At 38.2% G+C, this 12,379-nt stretch overlaps 1 protein-coding gene across 2 annotated transcripts in view; it reads right to left on the reverse strand.

The window, feature by feature from the left end:
* RASA3 (RAS p21 protein activator 3) overlaps positions 1-12,379 on the reverse strand; it is a 289,853-nt gene that overhangs the window by 74,250 nt on the left and 203,224 nt on the right. The window lies entirely within an intron of this gene.

Raw genomic sequence — 12,379 nt, forward strand, 5'->3', positions numbered from 1 at the left:
CCACACCCACCCACACTCAATACCCCAGAAATATTAAACAAAACATTTTGTACTTTGGCCTATAATTGAAGATTTTTCACCTCCCTATCAGAGCAGCCTTCCTCTGAGAATAAGAGAAACTGGTAATCAGTTCCATTTCTATTAACAATCTACTTAGTGATTGTTATCCAAATGAATGATATTCAATCTCCAGACACTGTACTTTTGCCTAGGCTGTACCCCATGCCTGGAATGTTCTTTCTTTGTTTCCACTTCTTAGAATTCCTAGCTTTAAAGATCAGCACAAGTACCTCCTGCTACACGAGATCTCTCCTGACTGTCTTATTCTTTCTCCCATCCCACATGCCTCCCTATATGAAATTTCCTTGTATTTTACTTTGTTGATGCAAAAAGGTAGGTCAGTGTAATGTATAAAGAGCTGCCCTTGAAACCAGGAAGCATTAGGTTCAAATCCCACCCCTGACATATACTAGCAAGTTGCATAATTCCTGCCAAAGCCAGAATTCTAGAGTGCTCCCCAACCAGATTAAAATACAATTAAATTATATAATTAAATATAATTGACATGGTAAGTGCCTAATAGATGCTTGTTCCTTTCCTCCAACCTTCCCTCTTTATTCATGAAATTCTAAAAAAACAAAAATACATCAAAAACAAAACCCTGGCGGAAGCTCTCCCAGCTCACTGGATTTCCCTCTTTGGGATTTTATGACAACAATCCCATTTGCGATCTTCATCAATGAACAGCCTTTTCCCATTGATGAAATAACAGATACATTAAAGTATCCAAGTAGTGAAAAATAAAGCCCCAAACACCCTCAAAGGGTTACTTACATATTTTAATTATCACCCTGGGGTAATTCTCCTTGCATTTGAAAAGAGAATATGACAAAAACACGGACTGGAAGAGTTCAAAGATTTTGCACAAGAGTAGAACTGTTTCCCTTCTAGACTGAGCCAAAAGGCACAGAGAATTATAAGCCTTCTGAGTCCCCCAAAAGAGATTCAGCCTTCCATATAATTGAGCAGCTAAAGTATGTTCTAAAGATTGCCCCAAATTTCATCTGCCCCACTGAAATTTGCCCAAAGTGGTTTCCTACCTCTTGCCAGGTTGTCTGACATACTTACCCTCGGAGTTACTCTTTTAGTTTTAAGGCATCATTTCTAAAAGACTCCATACTAAAATGCAATTGTCTTATCCAGTCGTAAGGATAAATGAATTTTAGTAGCCATCAGCATGGATTTCATTATAGAGTTTGCAAGTGACACCTCAGAGAAGAGAGGCCTGAATGATATATGCATTTCAGCAAGGAAAAAGTTTTTTTTTAAGAAGCAGGCCTGGATGGTGGGTTACCCTAGCGAGGAAATACTGGACAGATAAGGTACATGGAGTGAAAAAAGACACATCAAAAGAAAACTTCTCTAGCTTTGGAGGCAGATAGGTGAGTGCACAGAGTGCTAGGCCTAAAAGCAGGAAGGACTTATCTTCCTGAGTTCAAATCTAGCCTCAGACACTTACGATCTGTGTGACTCGGGGCAAGTCACTTAACCCTATTTGCCTCAGTTTCCTCATTTGTAAAATGAGCTGGAGAAATGGCAAATTGTCCTATCTTTGCCAAAAAAAAAAAGCTCAAGGGAGTCATAAAGAGCTGGAAATGACTGAAATGACTGAGCTGTGTGACCCTAGGGAAGTCATTTAACCTCGATCTGCCTCCGTGTCCTCAAATATTAGATAGGAGTCATAACAGTAGCATCTACCTCCCTGGATTATTGTGAGGATCAAATGAGGTCACATCTGTAAAGTGTTCAGTAACGTGCCTGGTACATAGTAGGTACTTAATAACAAAGCACTTCCAAAATATTCTTTCCTTTCTTTTTGTCTTCCAGTTTTAGAAGTGGTCTCAGGTGAAAGAGGGATTAGGCTTGCTCTGCTTAGCACTATAGAGCAATCTGGAACAATGGGTGGATGTTTTGAAGAGGCAAATTATATTTCTAACAGTTCACAGGCAGAACAGATGGCACTGGAATATTATGCAGATCTTTGAGCAAAGGCTCAATGACTCCTCATAGATACGATGTAGATGTATTGATACAACTTAGAGATGTGTTGTAGAAGTGTCTTGATCAAATATTATATGTATTGCATTGCATGTTCTCTAAGGACTCTTCCAACTCAACAATATCAACGCTCAATTCAAATCCCACTTCATTGCTATCCAAGGCAACCATGATGTTAGCCTTAGTCTAGCTGCTCTCTTCTCTGAAAAAGACATCTAATCATACACCTCTAAATAAAGAAAAGGATGGTAGGGCATTGTTTCAATACTGAGAAAGCTAAGCAGGGCAACACACTTTTCCCTGAGTTACTAGAAAATAATTTACATTATTATGGTACTTTAAAGCTTACCAAATATTTATTTCAAATTTTCCAATTGTATAGAGCCCAGGTCTGAGACTCAGAGATTTACCCAGAGTCACATAGATAAGAAGCGATATAGTCTAGATTGAAACTCAGGTCTTACAGGTTTTTCTCTTATGTCACTTCTGTTTCTTCTACTTCTTTCTATCTAAGGAAGGAAGTACTTCCCATCAAGGTTCAGGAACCTACTACTCTTACGTATCAAATATACTGAGTAGCTCCTCAAGATCTATTTCTGGAAGTGAAGGCATTGAAATTCAATAACTAGGATGGGGGTGGGTCAGACATAATCAGAGCATCCCTAGAGCCCTGTGATCTGGGAAGATACCCTGAACTCCTGCACTCCTGGCAATGAATTAAGGAGGAGAAAATAGCAGCGGATTTGGATTCAGGGAAAGGAGATTCAAGTCTTCGCTCTATTTAGTATCTTTGTAGTAAATAGGGACTTTGAATAAGCTTTTAAATCTCTCTGGAAATAGTTTGTCTCTCCTGTAAAATGAAGAACTCAGATAAGATCATCTCTAAAGTCCTAGTTTTAAACTCTATAATTCCAAATGAGAAATATTTATGCCTAAATATTAAATTCAAGCAACACCAAAACAACCACCTATTCTGTGCCAAGCACTGGAGACAGAAAGACGAAGAAAGACATAGTGGTTGCTCTCAAGGAACTTATAGTCTAATAGGAGAGATGTCACATATATACAAATACAGGGCAGAATGTGAGAAGCACAAAAGAGAAATCTGCATAAAGTGATCCAGAAAAAAACTGATGAAGAGACAGGTTTTTTTTTTTGTATGAGAGGATCAGGGAAAACTTCCTAGAGGAAATAGGCCATTTTAAAGAAGAGACTTTAAACAGAGTGGGAGAGGATTCCATTCATGGAGTATGTAACCTAAGCAAAAATCAATGCAGGATGACATTTAATAGTCTGGTTTGGGTGGAAAATAGAGTTCATGAAGGGAATAATGGAAAGAGACAGATTGGTACTACTGAAAGAACCCTGGGGTCAATCCATTTACTACCTTGTGATCTTGGGCAAATCATTTTACTGCCCTGTGACTCAGTTTCTTCATCTGTAAAAAAAGGGAGTTTTACTAGATGGCCTTCAAAATTTCTTCTGCTTTTAGAGCTATGGTTCTATGACTTGAAATAAGACTGGAAAAACTGACTAGAGTCAGGTTGCAGAGGCCCTTAACTATCACGAGTTTTTATTTTATCCTATAAGCAACAGGGAGCCATTGAATGTTTTTTAGTGAGAAAGTAGCATAGTCAGGCCTGTGCCATAGGAAAAGTTGAGGTTTTTATTTTTGCTTTTTTTGGGGTGTCGGGGTTAGGGAGTAGGGAAACAGCTATGTGAAAGATGGATTAGAAAGACCAGAAGAACAGTACAATCAGTCCTGTCAATCTCCTTTATGATCACCTAGGCAAAAAATGATGAGATTGCCAGATGGTGCAGTTGATAGAGTGCCAGGCCTGAAGTCTGGAAGACTCATCTTCCTGAGTTTACATCGAGCCTCAGACACTTACTAGTTGTGTGACCCTGGACAAGCCACTTCACTCTGTTTACCTCAGTTCCCCTATCTGTAAAATGAGTGGGAGAAGTGGGAGAAGGAAATGGCAAACCACTCCAGTATCTTTGCCATGGGGTCATGAATAGTCAGACATGACTGAAACAAGTCAACAACAACAAATCCTGCTGCCACAGGTGCTCCTTAGGTTATCCCTTTTGTGACTCCTTTTCCCCTTTTAGGTCATCAGACACTTATTTCACATGTATAAAAACGGGGGGAGCTGGTGGTGGGGAAAAAGCAAGTGGGAGAGTAGGGAAGAAGCATAAAGTATGACCTGCCTCATCCCAAACTCCCTAGGAATGAGGCTCAGGTCTTGAACCTCCCAAGGAAGAGGTCCTGACTACAGCACATTGAAACCCTAACAACCTGGTGGGAAGAGACTCTATTAAAAGGAATTGCCATTTGGAATGACCTTCCACAGATATATTTTTGGTAGCCTGAAAAATCTTAAATTTAAAGCTAAGCCTGTCAAGTGAGAAAGTAAAGCCATATATGAGCCAAGTGGAGAACACATGTTTTGCCAAAGTGACTAGAAGGGCAACATGTGTGTACAGAAAAGACTTCTCTAGCTAAATGTAGTTGAAATGAAGATATTCTTCTGGGGAAATGCAGTTTGGAACATGCAACTTATCAGATGCCCCAAGGCCTATTGGGTTAAATCCTTATCTCAAATGTTTGAAACCAGAGATCGTATTTTCCATAGCTCATAAAAACTGATCCCTTAGAAGCCAGGTTTTACATTAACCATGAATATGAAGATTTTCTCCTTCTCTCTTTTTAAAGAAACAGATTTCCTTTTTAAAAAATCCAATCCTCCAATTCAATGAACACTCATAAAATACCTACTATGTGCCATACACATTGCGCTGAGTACCAGGCAGAAAAAGAGAAAGATGAGAACAGTTCCTGCCTTCCAGAAACATATTTAATACCTACACAAATAAATAAATGGACAAAGTAAATACAAAATAATTTGGAAGAGAAGGGATGGAGATGCTAATCACTAAAGGGATTAGGAAAGGCCTGAGGTATATAGGAAGTAGAACTTCAGTTTAGCTTTGAATGGGTGGAGTTAAGGAAAGAGAACATTCTAGGTATGAAGAGAGGTGATAGAGATAGCCTATATAAAAGGAGAGCAGAGATGGACCTTCATGGTGAGGACCAGGAAGTGGGCCAGTTGGACTAGAACTTAGGAATGACTAGAGTAATATGAAATCATTCTGAAAAGCTATGTTGGAGCCATATCAAAGGCAGCTTTAAATCCCCAACAGAAGAGTCTGTATTTTATTCCCAAAGTAATCCTCTTTTCTTTTGCAATCTTTGTTCCTTAATACACATGAGGAGTTGAGAGCTCAGTCCAAAGATCCTTCAGACATCTCAAACTGTATGTCCAAAACTCAGTATGTCCAAAACAGAACTCATTATCTTTCCCCTTGAACCCTCCCCTCTGCTACCATCCTTCCAGGTCCCAAGGCTCACAATCTAGGATCTCTGACTATCTCTCACCCTTCATATCTAAGCAGCTGCCAAGACCTGTCAACTTTCACCATTGCAACCTCTCTCAAATAGGCCCCCTTCTCTCTTCTGCCACTGCCACTGCCACCATTCTAACATAGGTTCTCATTACCTCATGCCTGGACCACTGAAATAGCCAGCTGGGGGTCTGAATGCCTTGTTTCCCCTCCCTCCAATTTATCCTCCATTCAGCCACCAAAGTGATTTCCTAAAATGAAGGTCTGATCATATACTTTCTCCCCCGACTCAATAATCTCCAATGGTGCTCTATTGTCTCCAGAAGCAAATACAAAATGCTTGCTTTGGTATCCAAAGCCCTTTGTCACCTAGCTTCCTCCTGCATTTCCAGTCTTCTTACACCTTTACTTATACCTACAGTGACTCCAGTCTTTAGGCAATTTCATGAACAGGACACTGTATCTCTTGGCTCCAGGCATTTCCTTTGGCTATTCCCCCATGCCTCCAAAGCTCTCCCTCCTCAACTCCAACAGCTGATCTAGATGGCTTCTTTTAAATCCCATCTAAAATCCCACCTTCTACAAGAAGCCTTCCCCAACCTCTCCTAAATCCAGAGTCTTTCCTCTTTTAATTATTTCCTATTTTATCCTATGTTTGGCTTGATTTGCATATTTTTTTGTTTGCAAGTTGTTTCCCTCATTAGATTGTGAGCTCCTTGAGGGCAGGGAGTGTCTTCATACAGTGTGGGGCACATAGCAGGCATTTAATAAATGTTACTAACTTGAATGGAACAATGGTAAGGATGGGCTTAAAATAAAATAATAACCCTGAGAGAATCAAGAGAGAGAAAAACAAAAACAGGAAACATAGGATTGAGGTACAAGGATCACTCAGGTAAAGAACTGATGATGAGTTTGCTATGTAATCCCAGAGAATTACTGTAGCTTCTCTGGGCCTTAATGTTCCCTTTTGTAAAAAGGGCAGGAAATTATTGACCTATCAAACAGATTTTATTATGGAAATTAAAGAAAACCCTGGAAATTCATAAATTTAAGCAACCCCAACTTGTCAGTTTATACATTTTTATTCATCCCTATTTAAGGTGAAAATTATGCTACAACATGATATAAGACACAATAAGATTTAAGAAAGAAATAAGAGACGGTCTCTGTCCTTGAGAATCTTACATTCTAATTTTAAATAAGACATGACAATATTTATAAATGACATAGAAACAAGTACAAATGAATATACTGCCACCCTACGAACAATACAAAGTTATGGAATAGTAAGAGGAAGGTAAGGTTTGTCAGTTAAAAAGAAAAACAAAAACCAAAAACAAACAAAAATTTTTTGTAATCCTTTCCCATTATCCCAACTTTTAAAGGAAAATCTGCCAGCAATTCTACCTTGCACCCTTCTCCCTATACTGCTACCTCTCAAACTGCCTCCCCAGATACTGGGAGCAACAGTGAGTATGGTATACGGAATTATCAGAATTCTGATGAGGGCACTAAGAAACTGCTCGCTCTTCCAAACTCAAAATCAGGGACAAAAATGGGTTTTTATTCAAAGGCTCTGCAGTCAGTTCAATCAAAAAATATTTCAAAAAGAAACAAAAGGAAGGGGGAAGGGCAATCTTTCAGCATGTTATTCAATGAGTGATCCATGTGTCCCTGTAGTAACATGAATGACATTTTCTTCTATTCAGGGGCAGGGAAAGAAGCATGAATGTTGGCTTGAACCTAGGTATGGAGTAACACTGGCGTGTCAAGTTCCAGCACAATGTTTGAGAGCTGTGTTGCCTAAAATACACAGATCCCCACCTTGCAGTGATTCAGACAGCTATTATAGCCTCTGTGTGGCCCACATTTTCCAAGGCATTCCTGATTTTGAGAAAAGAGAGTGTTCTTTTAATGTGGCTTTGCAAATGGAATATCCTTTGTCAGATCCAAGTGGTCCAATTTTTGGATTGGTAATATGGTGAATGTAACTATGGGTGACAGCATAGCATAATGAGGAAAAAAAATGTCCTGAGAGGAAGAGACCCAGGTTCTAGCCCTGATTCCATCACTGTCTCTGTGTAACCTTAGTCCAGATAAAGTTGTCATTCACCTTTTTTCACTTGTGTACAACTCTTTGTGACCCCATTTGGGGTTTTCTTGGCAAAGATGCTGGAGTGATTTGCCATTTCCTTCTCCAGCTCATTTTTACAGATGAGGAGACTGAGGCAAGCAGGGTTAAGTGACTTGCCCAGAGTCACATACCCAGTAAGTATCTGAAGACAGATTTGAAGTCAGGAAGATGAGTCACATAGCTAGTGTCTTTGGGTGGATTTGAACTCAATTTTTTTCTGACTCCAAGCCCCAGTGCTCTCTATCCAATGCACTACCTAGCTGCTCATGGAAAGAAAGACTAGATTTTTTTTTTACCAAAATCTGCCACTTATTAACTATGTAAGTTTGGGCAAGTCACTTAACTGCAAAACTAGAGATATAAAACTTCCCTGTCTACCTTACAGGGATGTTGTAAGAACCAAGCAAAATACTGCATCTAAAAGTAAACTGCAAAGTATCGTGCAAATAGAAGATGCTTTTACTGTTATTGATGGGTTATCCTTCAAGGTTTCAAGAAATGCAAACTTATTTTGGCTCCTCTGAAACAATTTATCATTTGTTGATGCTGCAGGAAATTGGTAGTGGGGATAATTGATATGCATCCATGTAATATGGATGCTCTGAAAGAAAATGGGCTTTTGGGTCTGATAGCCAAGAATACCTACAAGTATCTAATATAGAGGAATTTTTCCCAAGTCTCATTTCTAAATAAAAACATTGTTCCAAGACAGACAGAGAGAACATTTAGAATACATTTGGCTAACCCATTAGAATTCCTCAGTTTCATTCCCTCTCATATGAAAACCAATTTGAGAAATGCTCTATTCTCTAACTCAAAACAAAGATTGGCTCCTGATTGCAGTTACATAAAGATGTCTTGGGAGAAAGAAAAAATCAATCCCCATACCATCTGGTGTGCAAAATGCACAAACCAGAATAAAAACTGTGTGCGCGTCAATCACACTGTTCTCACAGTAGAGAGTTAATTCATTAGCACCCTAACAGTTTTATGAGTCAATTATAACACAGCTGTACGGCTATGTGAAAAGCTTTCTTACTGTTTCTGGCTCAGAATATAGCAAGTTAAATTTTCCTTTACTTCAAAAATATAGTGGGAAGTTCCTAAAATACAGCGAGACATACACATGATTTACATTTGTCTAGAAGACTTTCTTTATGAAATATATTATGTGTTAGGATCTTATATAATATGTATGGCAATGAATACTAGGTATCTCCAAAGACTTGGTGCAGTTTTAAGCTTATTAAGACAAGTTTTAATCCTATTAAACTTAAAACTACATTAAGGCTTTGGGGATACCCTATATAGATTTTAAGCACTAGTCCTTTGTACACAGCTCATTCTGCCCACCCCCTTAAAAAATAAGGGAAGGGGGATTTTGAAGTCTAGAAGGTGTCCACTGTAGTTAATTAACCCAGATTTCCCCTTAAATCCTTTTTTATTTATTAATTTTTTTACATTTCCACCATTTCATCCTGGAAAAGGAGTAAGGTTCTATGGATATAAAGTTGGATAAGTTTGGATGTCTAACTCTGACTTTCTTTTTTTCTACCTGTGATCTTGGGGAACTCCCTGGTGACTTGGTTTTCCTGACCTAAGTATGGGGAATACAGAAGGCACCTCCTTCACAATATGTGAAGGAGTGAATGAACTAATGGGGAACTATGCTTCTGAGATCCTTAGACAAAGAAGGAATTATGTAGATACGAATAATAATTACAATCATAATAATAATCACTATCATGGCCAGTACTCTGCCACTTAGCACCCCACTTCTCAAAGCTTTCACACTCTTAGTCATAAAGGGCTGTAAATCAATAGTACTTTAGCTTTTTTTTTTTCTTCAATAATTTCAAATGTGATCTCTGTCAGGTTTAAGGTCTTGTTGGAAGCTGAAAAAGGTAATTTCTCGATTGGCTTCACTTGGCAAAACTGTGCTCTGCAGTGCTTCTATCGAGACAGAAGCCAGCATAGAAAGAAGGCATTTCCTTCCTTCTCTGACAATCAGCATCACAGGTGAAGTTGGCAAGAAGAAGCATGTTAGCAACCTGCTGGCTCCTGACTGGGAAGAGAGGGGGGAGGGGTAGTGCTCAGCTATGGTTTTCAAGGTTATCTGCCAGACTTCTTTGTTTGGCTTGTCGGGTGATGAAGCATTAAAATAGACAGGAACACTTAACCCAGGCTCCACAACTGAGTAGGCAGGTGCAGGACACACGGGGGAGAGATAATGCTATCACAGCGACAAGGATCTTTGCAACTCTTCCAAAGACATGAATGTAAAAGGATGGCAGACAAAAAAAATTCCCCCCAAGTCTTAGTGAAGAGAATAATCAAATGCGTCCAGGCCAAATCTCTCTTCCAACATCACCTTTTCATTGGTGCCCACTGTATATATTTTGTCTGTTTCACACAAATACATGCAGAAAATTTTTCTAAAGCATAGCCAGTGATCGTGTACACTGATTTTCCACTGGGCTAAAGACATGTTTATGTCCTTTATGTGTGTGACAGCCTTCATCTCAAATCCAAATAACTTCAATTTAATTTATTTACAGCTATTCTATATGTATGAAAATTGTGACTGTAATCATCACATATTTATTAAGTATTACAGTAAAGCACTGAATTTGGTGTCAAGATAGAACTAGGTTCAAATCCTGCCTCAAGCACTGACTAGCTGCGTGACCTTGGGCAATTCATTTAAACTCTCTTAGTCATAATTTCCTCACCTGTAAAATGGGGATAGTAATGGCATTATCTCACAGGATTGTTGTGAAGATTATATGTGTGTGTGTGTGTGTGTGTATGTATTTAATATACACAAAATACATATGTATGTAATATATGTTCATGTATATAATATATATGTATGTACTTTGTGTGTGTTGCTTTCCAAATCTTAAAAGACTATATAAATAGCAACTCTTTTTGTGGTGGCAAAGAATTGGAAATTGAAGGGATATCCATCAATTAGGGAATAGCTGAATGAGTTGTGATATATGAACGTAATTGAATACTACCATGCTATAAGAAACAAGAAGTGGGGAAAAATCTGGACTTACATAAACTGATACAAAGTGAAATGAGCAGAACCAAGAGAACATTGTACAGAATAATAGCAACATTGTACAATGATCATATGTGAATGACTTAGCTATTTTCTGTAATACAATGATCTAAGACAATCCCAAAGGACTCATGAGGAAAAACGCTATTCACATCTAGAGAAAGAACTGTTGGAGTCTGAATGCAGACTGAAGCATATTATTTTCACCTTTGGTTTTTTTGTGTGTTTTTTTTTCCTTTTGGTCGTTTCTTCTTTCACAACACGACTAATACAGAAATATGTTTTACATGGTTGCACATATATAATCTATATCAAATTGCTTACTATCTTAGGGACAGGGAACATGAGAGAAAAAGAGAAAAAATTTGTAACTCAAAAAAATTTTTAAATGAATGTTAAATTGGTCTTTATATGTAATTGGGAAAAAATACTATTGAAACACTATATAAATGCTAGCAATAATAATTATTATTACTATTATTATGACTGAGGAATACAAAGAAATATGAAGTATGCAATCCCTTTCCTCAAGGAACTTACAAATCTAGTTGACAAAATAAGATATATTACATTTTAAAAATACAAGAAAGTATAGAGTAAGTGCCAAATGAGTGGTATAGATAACAACTGCCTTTGGAGTTCAGAAAAAAGGAGAGATTGTAATGGGATGAAGGTTCCATGAAGAATAGAGAATGTAAACTGGGTCCTGAAAGATGGGCTTGGATTTGTCTAAATAAAGAAGCAAGAGGAAAACATTCAAAGAAGGAGAATGGTGTGATTAAAAACACAAAAATGGAAAAGTTTATTCAAAGAAAAATGAGTAGAACAGCCTGGCTGAGGCATACTACATTCTTTATGGTATGTGGAAGGGATGTAGGGATGTTCTGAAGTACTTCCTAACTATGAGGATGAAATTACAGGAGACAACTACAATACCTTTCCAAAGAAACTTATTTCCCAGCTCTTGTCACAGGCTGAATGCTGGACAGATCATTGCTGTGACTGGATTTGGCACATTTTTATGGTCAAATGCAATAATGATGATGGTAATGATGATGATTATACAAATTCAACTTTTTTAATGGGTTAAAATGAACTTTGATTTATTTCTTATAAAGTTATGAGATTTAGAGATAAAAGAGATTGTAGTGATCAGTTCAACTAGATTCCTCATTTTACGCAAAAGGAAATTAAGCACTAAAGAGGCAAGATGAGTTGTCCAAGGTTAACACAAGTGTGAAGTGGCTTAGCGAGGATTTGAACCCAGGCTTTCTGACTTCAAATGCAATGCTCTTTCCACTATACCATACTTCCTCTTCCCAGTGATGTGGTCAAACTTCACAGTTTCACCCAAACAAACTGAAAGAAAGGAGGGCAGGGGGCCCACTTTCTTCTCTTTATCTGGGTCACTACAGGTTCTGTTCTCTATCAAAACAAAAGTGGCTTTTGCTAAAGGCCAAACTTCAAGTCAGCAGATTAACTCCCCAGACAGAAATCAGGATGACTCATCAGACACCACAAACTGGAATGTTAGAAAGTAAAACGAAACACCCCAAATCTGACAAGCTTGGGAAAAGCCACATTGTGGCAGGAACTGCTGAGATTTTTTTGTAACCATAATCCAGAAAGTCTTCCCTCTGACACATACTGTCCATATGACCTCCCAGGCGCCAGACAGTTCTCTGAGACTATAAATACACAAGGGA

The sequence above is a fragment of the Phascolarctos cinereus genome, unplaced genomic scaffold (assembly GCF_003287225.1).
Source record: "Phascolarctos cinereus isolate Bilbo 61053 unplaced genomic scaffold, phaCin_HiC Scaffold_7;HRSCAF=346, whole genome shotgun sequence".
NCBI classification, from domain to species: Eukaryota; Metazoa; Chordata; class Mammalia; order Diprotodontia; family Phascolarctidae; genus Phascolarctos; species Phascolarctos cinereus.